Source organism: Hordeum vulgare, chromosome 6H (assembly GCF_904849725.1).
Source record: "Hordeum vulgare subsp. vulgare chromosome 6H, MorexV3_pseudomolecules_assembly, whole genome shotgun sequence".
Classification (NCBI taxonomy): domain Eukaryota; kingdom Viridiplantae; phylum Streptophyta; class Magnoliopsida; order Poales; family Poaceae; genus Hordeum; species Hordeum vulgare.
The window spans coordinates 380,148,972-380,157,315 of NC_058523.1; positions in this window are offsets into that span (position 1 = coordinate 380,148,972).

Genomic DNA, 8,344 nt, shown 5'->3' on the forward strand with positions numbered 1-8,344 from the left:
AGGAAGGTCTCCCCCTCCCAAACCGAAATCCACTTGGTTTGGAAGGTGGAGTCCTTCTTCCCTTTCCCACCTCCTTCCTTTTTTTTCTTTCCTCTTTGATTTTCTTTCCTATGCGCATAGGCCTCTCTTGGGCTGTCTCACCAGCCCACTAAGGGCTGGTGCGACACCCCAAACACCCATGGGCTTCCCCGGGGTGGGTGCCCCCCCGGTGAACTCCCGGAACCCATTCGTCATTCCCGGTACATTCCCGGTAACTCCGAAAACCTTCCGGTAATCAAATGAGGTCATCCTATATATCAATCTTTGTTTCCGGACCATTCCGGAAACCCTCGTTACGTCCATGATCTCATCCGGGACTCCGAACAACATTCGGTAACCAACCACTATAACTCAAATACGCATAAAACAATGTCGAACCTTAAGTGTGCAGACCCTGCGGGTTCGAGAACTATGTAGACATGACCCGAGAGACTCCTCGGTCAATATCCAATAGCAGGACCTGGATGCCCATATTGGATCCTACATATTCTACGAAGATCTTATCGTTTGAACCTCAGTGCCAAGGATTCATATAATCCCGTATGTCATTCCCTTTGTCCTTCGGTATGTTACTTGCCCGAGATTCGATCGTCAGTATCCGGATACCTACTTCAATCTCGTTTACCGGCAAGTCTCTTTACTCGTTCCGTAATACAAGATCCCGTAACTTACACTAAGTCACATTGCTTGCAAGGCTTATGTGTGATGTTGTATTATCGAGTGGGCCCCGAGATACCTCTCCGTCACACGGAGTGACAAATCCCAGTCTCGATCCATACTAACTCAACGAACACCTTCGGAGATACCTGTAGAGCAACTTTATAGTCACCCAGTTACGTTGCGACGTTTGATACACACAAAGCATTCCTCCGGTGTCCGTGAGTTATATGATCTCATGGTCATAGGAACAAATACTTGACAAGCAGAAAACAGTAGCAACAAAATGACACGATCAACATGCTACGTCTATTAGTTTGGGTCTAGTCCATCACATGATTCTCCTAATGATGTGATCCCATTATCAAGTGACAACACTTGCCTATGGCCAGGAAACCTTGACCATCTTTGATCAACGAGCTAGTCAACTAGAGGCTTACTAGGGACAGTGTTTTGTCTATGTATCCACACAAGTATTGTGTTTCCAATCAATAAAATTATAGCATGGATAATAAACGATTATCATGAACAAAGAAATATAATAATAACTAATTTATTATTGCCTCTAGGGCATATTTCCAACAGTCTCCCACTTGCACTAGAGTCAATAATCTAGTTCACATCACCATGTGATTCGAACGAATCCAACACCCATATAGTTATGGGGTCTGATCACGTCTTGCTCATGAGAGAGGTTTTAGTCAACGGCTCTGAAATTTTCAGATCCGTGTGTTCTTTACAAATCTTTATGTCATCTTATAGATGCTGCTACTATGTGCTATTCAGAAATACTCCAAATATCTACTCTACTATACGAATCCGTTTCACTACTGATAGTTATTCGGAGTAGTGTCAAAGCTTACATCGACGTAACCCTTTACGACGAACTCTTTAACCACCTCCATAATCGAGAAAAATTCCTTAGTCCATTTGTTAATAAGGATAAATTTTGACCGCTGCTAGTGATTCAATCATGGATCACTCTCTGTACCTCTCAACAGACTTTGAGTCAAGGCACACATCAGGTGCGGTACACAGCATGGCATACTTTAGATTCTACGGCTAAGGCATAGAAGACGACCTTCGTCTATTCTCTTTATTCTGCCGTGGTCGGGTTTTGAGTCTTACTCAAATTCACACCTTACAACGCAACCAAGAACTCCTTCTTTACTGATCTATTTTGAACTCCTTCAAAAACTTATCAAGGCACGCATCTTGTTGAAACTTCTATTAAGCGCTTTTGATCTATCTCCATAGATCTTTGATGCTCAACGTTCAAGTAGCGCAATCTAGGTATTCCTTTGAAAAACTCCTTTCAAACAACCTTGTATGCTTTACAGAAATTCTACATTACTTCTGATCCACAATATGTCAACCACATATACTTATCAGAAATTCTATAGTGCTCCCACTCACTTCTTTGGAAATACAAGTTTCTCATAAACCTTGTACAAACCCAAAATCTTTGATCATCTCATCAAAGTATATATATTCCAACTCCGAGATGCTTGCACCAGTCCATTGAAGGATCACTGGAGCTTGCATACTTGCTAGTATCTTTAGGATCGACAAAACCTCCTGGTTGTATCACATACAATGTTTGCTCAAGGAAACCGTTGAGGAAACAATGTTTTGACATCCTACGTGCAATATTTTATAAATAATGCATCAACAACTAACATAATTCTAACAGACCTTTAGCATCGCTACGAGTGAGAAAGTCTCATCATAGTCAACTGTTTGATCTTGTCGAAAACATCTTTGCGACAAGTCGAGCTTTTCTTAATAGTGACTTATCACCATCATCGTCTGTTTTCCTTTAAAGATCCATCTTTACTCAATAGTCCTATGACCATCAAGTAATTCTTCCAAAGTCTACACTTTGTTTTCATCCAAGGATCCTCTCTCGGATTTCATGGCTTCCAGCCATTTGTCGGAATCTGGGCCCACCATCGCTTTCTCCATAACTCGTAGGTTCACTGTTGCTCAACAACATGACCTCCAAGACAGGGTTACCGTACTACTCTGCAGCAGTACGCGACCTTGTCGACCTACGAGGTTTGTAGTAACTTGATTCGAAGCTCAATGATCACCATCATCAGCTTCCACTTCAATTGGTGTAGGCGCCACAGGAACAACTTCCTGCGCCCTGCTACACACTGGTTGAAGTGATGGTTCAATAACCTCATCAAGTTCTACTACCCTCCCACTCAATTCTTTCGAGAGAAACCTTTCCTCGAGAAATGATCCGTTTCTAGAAACAAACACTTTGCTTTCGGATCTGAGATAGGAGATGTACCCAACTGTTTTGGATACCCTATGAAGAAGCATTTATCCGCTTTGGGTTCGAGCTTATCAGACTGAAACTTTTTCACATAAGTGTCGAAACCCCAAACTTTCAAGAAACGATAGTTTAGATTTCTCTAAACCTCAGTCTATACTGTGTCATCTCAATGGAAATACGCGGTGCCCTATTTAAAGTGAGTGCGGTTGTATCTAATGCATAACCCATAAACGATAGTGGTAATTCGATAAGAGACATCATAGTATGCACCATACCAAATAGTGCGTGGCTATGACGTTCAGACACATCATCACACTATGATGTTCCAGGTGGCATGAACTGCGAAACAATTTCCACATTGTCTTAACTGCGTACCAAAACTCGTAACTCAGATATTCATTTCTATGATCATATCGTAGACAGTTTATCCTCTTGTTACGACGAACTTCACTCTGAAACGGATTTGAACTTTTCAACATTTCAGACTTGTGATTCATTAAGTAAATACTCCTGTATCTACTCAAATCGTCAGTGAAGTAAGAACATAATGATATCCACTGCGTGCCTCAGTACCCATTGGACTGCATACGTCAAAATGTATCACTTCCAACAAGTTACTATCTTATTTCATCTCAATGAAAACAAGGCCTTGCTCATGTGGTATGGTTTGCATGTCACTAGTGATTCGAAATCAGGTGAGCACAAAGATCCATCAGCATGGAGCCTCTTCATGCAATTTATACTAACATGACTCAAGCGGCAGTGCCACAAGTAGGTGGTACTATCATCATTAACTCGTATCTTTTTGGCACCAATATTATGAACATGTGTAACACTACGATCGAGATTCAATAAACCATTGAAGGTGATTATTCAAGAAAATAGAGTAACCATTATTCTCTTTAAATGAATAATCGTATTGCAATAAACACGATCCAATCATGTTCATGCTTAACGCAAGCACCAAATAACAATTATTTAGGTTTAACACCAATCCCGATGGTAGAGGGAGCGTGCGACGTTTGATCATATCAACCTTGGAAACACTTCCAACACGTATCGTCACCTCGCCTTTAGCTAGTCTCCGTTTATGCCGTAGCTTTCATTTCGTGTTACTAATCACTTAGCAACCGAACCGGTATCCAATACCCTCATGCTACTAGGAGTACTAGTAAAGTACACATCAACATCATGTATATCTAATATACTGCTCTTGACTTTTGCCAGCCTTCTTATCTACCAAGTATCTAGAGTTGCTCCGCCTCAGTGACTGTTCCCCTCATTACAGAAGCACTTAGTCTCGGGTTCGGGTTTAATCTTGGGTCTCTTCATTAGTGCAGCAACTGTTTTGCCGTTTCACGAAGTATCCCTTCTAGCCCTTGCCTTTCTTGAAACTTAGTGGTTTTACAAACCATCAACTATTGACGCTCCTTCTTGATTTCTACTTTCGCAGTGTCAAACATTGCGAATCGCTCAAGGATTATTGTATCTATCCTTGATATGTTATAGTTCATCACGAAGCTCTCACAGCTTGGTGGCAGTGACTTTGGAGAACCATCACTATCTCATCTGGAAGATTAACTCCCACTTGAATCAAGTGATTGTCGTACTCAGACAATCCGAGCACACGCTCAACGATTGAGCTTTTCTCCTTTGCTTTGTGGACAAAGAATCTTGTTGGAGGTCTCGTACCTCTTAACAAGGGCACAAGCATGAAATCACAATTTCATCTCTTTAGAACATCACTTATGTTCCGTGACGTTTTACAACGTTTTCGGCGCCTTGCTTCTAAGCCATTAAGTATTTTGCACTGAACTATCGTGTAGTCATCAGCAACGTGTATGTCGGATGTTCATAGCATAGACGACGCTCGAGGTGCAGCACACCGAGTGGTGCATTAAGGACATAAGCCTTCTGCGTAGCAACGAGGACAATCCTCGGTTTTACAGACTCAGTCCGCAAAGTTTGCTACTATCAATTTTCAACTAAATTTTCTCTAGGAACATATAAAAACAGTAGAGCTATAGCGCAAGCTACATCGTAATTCGCAAAGACCATTAGACTATGTTCATGACAATTAGTTCAATTAATCATATTACTTAAGAACTCCCACTCAAAAAGTACATCTCTCTAGTCATTTGAGTGGTACATGATCCAAATCCACTATCTCAAGTCCGATCATCACGTGAGTCGAGAATAGTTTCAGTGGTAAGCATCTCTATGCTAATCATATCAACTATACGATTCATGCTCGACCTTTCGGTCTCATGTGTTCCGAGGCCATGTCTAAACATGCTAGGCTCATCAAGCTTAACCCGAGTGTTCCGCGTGCGCAACTGTTTTGCACCCGTTGTATGTGAACGTTGAGTCTATCACACCCGATCATCACGTGGTGTCTCGAAACAACGAACTGTAGCAACGGTGCACAGTCGGGGAGAACACAATTTCGTCTTGAAATTTTAGTGAGAGATCACCTCATAATGCTACCGTCATTCTAAGCAAAATAAGGTGCATAAAAGGATTAACATCACATGCAATTTATAAGTGACATGATATGGCCATCATCACGTGCTTCTTGACCTCCATCACCAAAGCACCGGCACGATCTTCTTGTCACCGGCGTCACACCATGATCTCCATCATCATGATCTCCATCAACGTGTCGCCATCGGGGTTGTCGTGCTACTCATGCTATTACTACTAAAGCTACATCCTAGCAAAATAGTAAACGCATCTGCAAGCACAAACGTTAGTTATAAAGACAACCCTATGGCTCCTGCCGGTTGCCGTACCATCGACGTGCAAGTCGATATTAACTATTACAACATGATCATCTCATACATCCAATATATCACATCACATCGTTGGCCATATCACATCACAAGCATACCCTGCAAAAACAAGTTAGACGTCCTCTAATTTTGTTGTTGGAAGTTTTACGTGGTGACCATGGGTATCTAGGAGGATCGCATCTTACTTACGCAAACACCACAATGGATATATATGAGTTGCTATTTAACCTCATCCAAGGACCTCCTCGGTCAAATCCGATTCAACTAAAGTTGGAGAAACTGACACCCGCCAGTCATCTTTGAGCAACGGAGTTACTCGTAGCGATGAAACCAGTCTCTCGTAAGCGTACGAGTAATGTCGGTCCGAGCCGCTTCGATCCAACAATACCGCGGAATCAAGAAAAGACTAAGGAGGGCAGCAAAACGCACATCACCGCCCACAAAAACTTTTATGTTCTACTCGAGAAGACATCTACGCATGAACCTAGCTCATGATGCCACTGTTGGGGAACGTCGCATGGGAAACAAAAATTTTCCTACGCGCACGAAGACCTATCATGGTGATGTCCATCTACGAGAGGGGATGAGTGATCTGCGTACCCTTGTAGACCGTACAGCAGAAGCGTTAGTGAACGTGGTTGATGTAGTGGAACGTCCTCACGTCCCTCGATCCGCCCCGCGAACAATCCCGCGATCAGTCCCACGATCTAGTACCGAACGGACGACACCTCCGCGTTCAGCACACGTAAAGCTCGACGATGATCTCGGCCTTCTTGATCCAGCAAGAGAGACGGAGAGGTAGAAGAGTTCTCCGGCAGCGTGACGGTGCTCCGGAGGTTGGTGATGACCTTGTCTCAGCAGGGCTCCGCCCGAGCTCCGCAGAAACGCGATCTAGAGGAAAAACCGTGGAGGTATGTGGTCGGGCTGCCGTGGAAAAGTCGTCTCAAATCAGCCCTAAAACCCCACTATATATAGTAGGAGGAGGGGGGAGACTTGCCTTGGGGTCCAAGGACTCCCAAGGGAGTCGGCCGAGCCAAGGGGGAAGGTCTCCCCCTCCCAAACCGAAATCCACTTGGTTTGGAAGGTGGAGTCCTTCTTCCCTTTCCCACCTCCTTCCTTTTTTTTTTCTTTCCTCTTTGATTTTCTTTCCTATGCGCATAGGCCTCTCTTGGGCTGTCTCACCAGCCCACTAAGGGCTGGTGCGGCACCCCAAACACCCATGGGCTTCCCCGGGGTGGGTGGGCCCCCCCGGTGAACTCCCGGAACCCATTCGTCATTCCCGGTAACTCCGAAAACCTTCCGGTAATCAAATGAGGTCATCCTATATATCAATCTTCGTTTCCGGACCATTCCGGAAACCCTCGTGACGTCCGTGATCTCATCCGGGACTCCGAACAACATGCGGTAACCAACCACTATAACTCAAATACGCATAAAACAACATCGAACCTTAAGTGTGCAGACCCTGCGGGTTCGAGAACTATGTAGACATGACCCGAGAGACTCCTCGGTCAATATCCAATAGCAGGACCTGGATGCCCATATTGGATCCTACATATTCTACGAAGATCTTATCGTTTGAACCTCAGTGCCAAGGATTCATATAATCCCGTATGTCATTCCCTTTGTCCTTCGGTATGTTACTTGCCCGAGATTCGATCGTCAGTATTCGCATACCTATTTCAATCTCGTTTACCGGCAAGTCTCTTTACTCGTTCCGTAATACAAGATCCCGTAACTTACACTAAGTCACATTGCTTGCAAGGCTTATGTGTGATGTTGTATTACCGAGTGGGCCCCGAGATACCTCTCCGTCACACGGAGTGACAAATCCCAGTCTTGATCCATACTAACTCAACGAACACCTTCGGAGATACCTGTAGAGCATCTTTATAGTCACCCAGTTACGTTGCGACGTTTGATACACACAAAGCATTCCTCCGGTGTCCGTGAGTTATATGATCTCATGGTCATAGGAACAAATACTTGACACGCAGAAAACAGTAGCAACAAAATGACACGATCAACATGCTACGTCTATTAGTTTGGGTCTAGTCCATCACATGATTATCCTAATGATGTGATCCTATTATCAAGTGACAACACTTGCCTATGGCCAGGAAACCTTGACCATCTTTGATCAACGAGCTAGTCAACTAGAGGCTTACTAGGGACAGTGTTTTGTCTATGTATCCACACAAGTATTGTGTTTCGAATCAATACAATTATAGCATGGATAATAAACGATTATCATGAACAAAGAAATATAATAATAACTAATTTATTATTGCCTCTAGGGCATATTTCCAACACATATTGGTTCATCTTTGGTCATTATGTGTATGAGATACTCACGTGGTCATATATATCTATTTTCTTGAAATATGTAGGATGGTGTAGCTTTTGAATGATGCCTATGACGTTGAACACCAAGCCTATTTGATGTCGGAGAATGGAGTGGTAATGATAGCATACTAGTTGATAGTTTATATCTTGTGTTTATTTAAAAAAGATCAAACCGTAATCATCTCAATTCTATGTTTGCAGAACCTTATGCCCCTAAAAATTTGGT